Source organism: Spea bombifrons, chromosome 5 (assembly GCF_027358695.1).
Source record: "Spea bombifrons isolate aSpeBom1 chromosome 5, aSpeBom1.2.pri, whole genome shotgun sequence".
NCBI classification, from domain to species: domain Eukaryota; kingdom Metazoa; phylum Chordata; class Amphibia; order Anura; family Pelobatidae; genus Spea; species Spea bombifrons.
The window spans coordinates 89,069,286-89,075,798 of NC_071091.1; the positions used below are offsets into that span (position 1 = coordinate 89,069,286).

A 6,513-nucleotide genomic window follows, 5' to 3' on the forward strand; every position below is an offset into this window, starting at 1 on the left:
TGGCCCAGAGAAAATAAATGGGGTCCTAAGAATTTGAGAGCGGACAACAATTAGATACAGATGTGAGTCAAATTAGTTACAGTTTACAAAATGCTACACTTCACATGATTTTTTTTTCTCCTTTTCCCTGCTCTATCAACATCCGTGGTAAAAAAATTATGATGTTGAAAAAGGAAAAGGGGGGGAAAAAATGAGACAAGGAAAATACATCTCTGCTTAGTGCTGACATTTATTTTTTTTTCACCACTGTATGTGTTATTCTAAAGGAATCCCACACTTAAGGTTGATAAGTGATAGACGAATGGAACATTTCCACTTTGTTACTAGCCCAAATGACATAACACAGGTTTTGTCGATTTTTTGGTGCTAAAAAAGCCTGATGTCATATATTCGGTGTGTAAAAAATACAAATAATACAAAAATATTTTTTTGGGTTGTTTCTGGATTAATATAACAACTATATGGGACACAAGCAGTCACTGACACTTTCTCATGGCATTCAATGAAAAACAAGAGCCGATTCCTCTGAAGTATATTTAGGGCTAGCACATACAAGTTCTGATTAGTTAATGAGGATCTTTAAGTTGCCTGTTTTATGTAATTAAACATATAATTCTTCACAGATGTAGATTTTCGCTGATTGGTGACACAGACTTTTACTTTCATTAACCTATGCAGGATTGGAAGGAATTATACCTGCAATGTGTCATGCAGTTTGTGGAAAAGCCTCATAGGATTGTAAGAGTTAAACGTTACCCAGTATCCGAGCAATCCATTGAATGGCCACATTAAATCTGTTAATACCATGCTCTTCAGCCTACAAAAAAATGATTTCCAGAAGGCAGACTTGCGTCTCAGGATCATCAAACAAGATTTTAAGGTTTAGATTTTCTCACATTTTCCCTACCACAGAGCTCAGGATGCGGGGGAAAAAATTCATGACTCTTATATTGTTTATTATACTTTGTGAAATTACAAAATCTGACAGCAGTGCCTGTGTAAAGCCAAAAAAGTTAATAATGTTCAGTGTAACATTAATCGTAGATGGGAACGGATTTTAAATCTCAAAGCAAAAACAGAATCTATGTAAATTATGGGTTTTTCTAAGCCTTGTATTTTTGCTTACTTAAAGCAATTTTTATAAAATGACTATAATTTAAAACATTTTTTTTTCCAAGGCAATGAATGTTTTCGAGTTGGAAGTATCAGCCTTATCAAAATAAATTCAGCTGATGTGATAGACATTTTTGTTGAGTTGTAGTTTTAATCTTTCCAAAGAAAACAGACCAGAGCAGAGTAATTTTCAAAGATTTAAATTAGTTTATATGAAGATATTGGAAAAAGAAAAAACATGTCCTACCATTTATAACAGAAAATATTATTCTAGCAGGTTTAACAGCTTACAAATAAAAATAGGTTGTTTTAGAGAATAATTACTAAAATACATACTGGCATTGTTATACTTATCAGACACCTACTTCACTACAGCATTTAAAAAATAGATATTTTAGAAAAAAATGAAAAATTCAGCTTCAGCATAAAGACAATACTAAATTGCCTAATAAAACCAAAAATTACCAATTAAAGTTTGATACGTTTTCTACATTTTTTGGGACGTATAAGGAATTTAATTTATAAGCTAGTTATGTTTTTTTTTATTTAATCAAAGTTTATGTTGCTAGCATAAAAATACCTTTCTGCCAAGTTGTATATATGCGTATACACACTTATAGCATGATATCATCCTTATTTTTCGTAAAATGTTTTCTACGTCCACTTTTTAAAAATCAAATGACATTTTAAATGGTGGTTATTTATATCCTGGCGTTATATACATGCCAACAAAAATATAAATAAATAAAAAATAAGATGCAAAATATGAAAAATATATAGAGTAGGTGTGTACAATACATAGGTGTGCATTAAATAAAAAATGTGCTAACAAGTTATGTTTTCAATATTGGACTATTGATAAATGCTGAGAATAGTGAAAAGAAATGTAATTAAACAATAAATTAAACATCAACACTAGCTGATATTCTATTAATATTTTCACTAAAAGGGACCAGATGAACTAATTATGCTCTAAATAAAGAGATAACCTATTACTAGGAAATTTGGCCTAAGCATTTATACTCTTGATTTTTTTTTTAAGCAATAATTCAGACATATTCTTTTTATTTATTTTAAACAATTATGTTATATTTTTACAGTTTTACTATTCCTCAAAACTAAAAAAAATCACATTATTAATAATGCACAGAGAAAGCAGACTTCCCACTGGCACTGCAGAGAGATAAACTAAATGTAGTGTTTTTCTTTTACACCAAAATACATTTTATTTATTATTAAAAAAAGTTACTCTTCCTGATGTCAATATACTCACAGTTATGATGACTGTCAATAATGTTTCTCCTTCTTCACATTCAGTAACTCCTTAACAAGTTGGACTCTGAAGGGTTTGGCTTTCAAAAGGTTCTGAACCGAACATCAGAGCTGAAGTGTCCGCTTTCTTTAAGGCAAAACCAGATTACAGAAGGAAAGAAATGCCTGATTAAAGTCCCAGGCTCTGAAGCCCGAGTTTCTGGGAGGGAGAAGGGGGGAAGAACACTTCCAAGGATGAATGCTAGTAGAAAAACTTGCAGCAGGCGCTGGCAGTGGAAGGCTGCCCGTAACGTAGCATCAGCCCCATCAGCCTTTACTCCCAAGTCACTTTTTGAGAAGAGAGCTCCTTCCACAGTAAATACAGATAATATCTGTGAGCCTTAAACAAAGAATGTGAATAGGCTTCCCTCCTATTTGTTTGGTTTCTCTGGTAGATCAGCCCATGTAGCTAGAGGGCTTTTTTTTTTGTTTTGGGGAAGCAAACCACAGTGATTCTCTTGTTCAGACCTTATTGGTTTAAGTAGAACAATAGTGATGAATGCTGAGCTACTACTGTCTGATCCAACCTTGCAACTTCAGAAAATTGTATTATGTAAATGAATCCATAGCCCTGTCTGAATATACAGCTGTGTGTGTGTAAAAAAGCCCAGTTGAAGCTCTGTCAATGGGCTTCTTCAGAGCCTCCCTATTCATATTCTAGGGCTGCACCAACACCATGTATCTGAAATGATCCCACCAGAAAACAGACAGTAGTGTACAGTTCAAACAGTCTGCACTCTACAATCGAAACAAAAAAGAAAAGCACTACAGCTTTGGATCAAATACTTGATTTGTACGCATAATTATTTGTATCTAGGCATTCTAATATAAAGTAAAAACTGTATAAATAAATAGATCATAAAGAAGACAAACCTATACACAAATAAAAGAGCCTTGTGCGTAAACGTGTGGTTCCATCTACTGATTGAATCTTACACTTTTAAAACTAAATACAGCATTAGAAACATCTTTTTCTAGTTGTGTTGAAAGCTCATATCCTTTCTAAAAAATAATAATTTAACAATGTCAAAATTTTCCTTGTTCATAGTTTTTGCAGGGAATACATAATTGCCATGTGACACAAAAGCAGGCATCGATTAGCTGTTGCCATAGAAACTCGAAAAGCATCTTCAAAATTTCTCTATTCAGCGGCAAGAATAAAATGATAGATCTACGTCACATACCACAGAGTGCAATTAATGTTGTGTTGAAGTGGAACAGCGCCTTTAACACTCCATAAACGTATGATCCTTAGCCTTTCACTAGACCCTTCTTTACATCCTGTACTAGTATGTTTAATGTATTTGGTTATTACTTTCTACGGACACAGATGACTGAGCAGCACAACACGGTATGTTGGCACATTATAAATACATTATTATGATAATATTTGCAAGAGGAAAATGAAGTGAGAATGTATGACAGATGTGCATGTGAAATATAACACTTTGTTTTCCTGTCTCTACTTTCATTTTTTTCCCCCCACCCAACCAGGGTATTTCTCTACATAAAACCATGGCTAGCTTTATATACAGTATGTGTAAACAAGCTTTAAAATACATGTGTGATACTGTGGCCCCTATGCATCGTTGGTATCAGACTATATCTATATGTCATTCTAATTGTAATTATTTTTATGGAACCACCAATGAAACAGGAAGGAAAAATATGCATTGATACTAAAGAAAATTTGATTCAAAAAGCACATTTTAAATACATACTGTATTTCTCATGATAGTAATTCACTCAGTATTTTTCTTTTTGTTCTTCAAAACTCTCAGTGCTTTCTGCGTCTGCCAGAGAACATGCTATGTCATACTACAGAGAGCAAAGCTGCTTTTTCCTCGTTGCCCCCATAGGAGGCTCCTTGTATCTACTGATGTTCTCGTGTCTAGCCAGCTCCATGGATAATAGCCATCAAAAGGGAGGTGAAAAGTCTCCTCTGGTTCCAGACCCAGGCCAGACATAATCCAGCAGAAAGAAAGAATTAGGGGAACAAGCGAAATATGCAACAATGTCAAACTAGATTTAATGTGTGATATTTAGTATAATTGTTTTTCCTACTATACTATGCCTATATGTATATCGTTTTTAAGACAGTAAGGCTTTCTGGGAATTTCAGTGGTTTTAATATAAGAAATATACGGTATATATAATACATGTGTTTTTACTCGTTCTCCCATTGCATTTTTTGTTGCTCCTAATTATATACAATATATACAGTATACATATTCTTTATGTTTAAGCACTGTGCATCTATGTGTTTTTGCTGACATTGCAAAAAAATGTCTAACACGAACTACAAGGAGAGGAATAACAGCAAACATAAGCTGTTAATAACTAATATGCCCCTAAAGCAGCGCAAAAAAACAAATTTGAGTAATTTCATTTTAATATAAAGACATTATCTAAAAATAAAAGGTTGCCTTATGAATAGCGCCAAACACATCAACTGCATTGCAAATAGATGGGGACTAGCAAAGAGGCTAATGGATCAGGGGGTATTCTGCAGAATCCCCCCATGCATTTTCAAGGGGAAACCACCACATTTTAGAGGGACCAGTCAGCTATGGTATGTATTACAGTGTATCGTATGGCTGAAGTCTCCTTTTAATTAATTTTGTACATGTGTTTGAACAAAAAAAGGAAAAGCGGCTTCATTTTTTTCTCACACTGGCCTGGATTCTATGTACTTGGGAAAATAGGATCAATGCAGAGGTAAAATGGCCTAGATTCATTAACTGATAAAATGTATCGCTATTTTTATCTTATTTCTTTTCCATTACAAGAAACCATGCGAGGATTGCAATTCAATTAGATAGATAAATCCAGCCTATTGAGACATTTTGGTGCGTATTACATATAAATGAAGGGAGTGACAGAGAACTGTGCTGCAGAAAAATAGCAAAATATTGCAAAAACAGATGACATATTCTGCAGATTTCACTCTATTCACTATTAACATTAACAAATAAGTCATATTTGCAATCTTCGTGGAGGGGGAGGGACTTTTGTCTACATGTCCCTATAGCATGACCGCTGAGCTCTCTATTTCACCCGGTTCTTACAGGCGTTCTTAAGCCGCTGTGGAACCACTAAATCCTATTTTTCAATCGTACAATTCTGCTGAATTTCATGGCACTATATAAACCAATAACTAATGAAAATAATAGCAGGCAACATTTAATCACTCAACCTGTGAGCTGATATGCTTTAAATGAGTGGCCCTATCCCAGCGCCTCCTTGGTTATTGTAGTCTTCTTGGAATCCAGTTGTAATTATATGTTATGATTGGGAGGAAGCATGGAACCTTCTGTAACATGCTGGATTTCTGCATGCTAACATATAATAATTTGTTACGGTAATAGCTGGTGTGTCTGTTAAATCTCTTTCTCCAGCCACCCACTTATTCAATTATAAAGTACGTTGATTAAGTTATGTATTCCATGTATATATTTCTTTGCATACATTTATAATGGCAAAATAAATTGAAACATGATGCCCTACAGCGCATTGCAGTTTTGGTTGAAATTTATGGTACTTTGTCCCGTTCATGCTATTATTTATGTGGCTAGAAGGCATAGCTCCTTCTTTACATTAAGCCTTAGAAAAGCCACAACCCAAATATTGTTGTTAGGCTACTGTACAAATTAATAGGAAATATAAATGAAAGAACATTACATATACAAGCAGATTGTATTTGTAGTATAAGGCATGATATGTTAATGTTCCCTGTCTCAAGACCTTCAAGATCAGTGAATACAATCAGTGCAAAGGTCATGGCGTTGTCCCTATGCCATTGCGGTAAACCGACACCATAGTAATAATTTGTTTTGTGTACTAGAAACCAAAGATCTATATGGCCCAGAGCATTAGGTAATTAAAACAGCCTACTAGGGTGGGGCATTCGTAGGACAATACTAGGCAGGGAATAGAAACGTTTTGTGTTTAGAACAGAATAAAATATATGTAGCACAGACTTATAGGTGTAAAATTACACTGTAGATACCCAGGGCCTCAGGTTGTAACGTTTTGGAGAGACCCGTCTGTTCCAAATATAAGGAAATGCAGGAGGCTGTTCAAATAAAT

The 6,513-nt window shown here is 34.3% G+C and overlaps 1 protein-coding gene across 1 annotated transcript in view; it reads right to left on the reverse strand.

Moving 5' to 3' along the window:
• Positions 1–2,698, reverse strand: part of EYA1 (EYA transcriptional coactivator and phosphatase 1) — a 49,149-nt gene extending 46,451 nt beyond the window's left edge. The window contains exon 1 of the mRNA XM_053466895.1: positions 2,387–2,698. The gene's annotated coding sequence lies outside the window, so the exon portion shown is untranslated. The remainder of the gene's footprint in view (positions 1–2,386) is intronic.
• Positions 2,699–6,513: the final 3,815 nt, after the last annotated feature.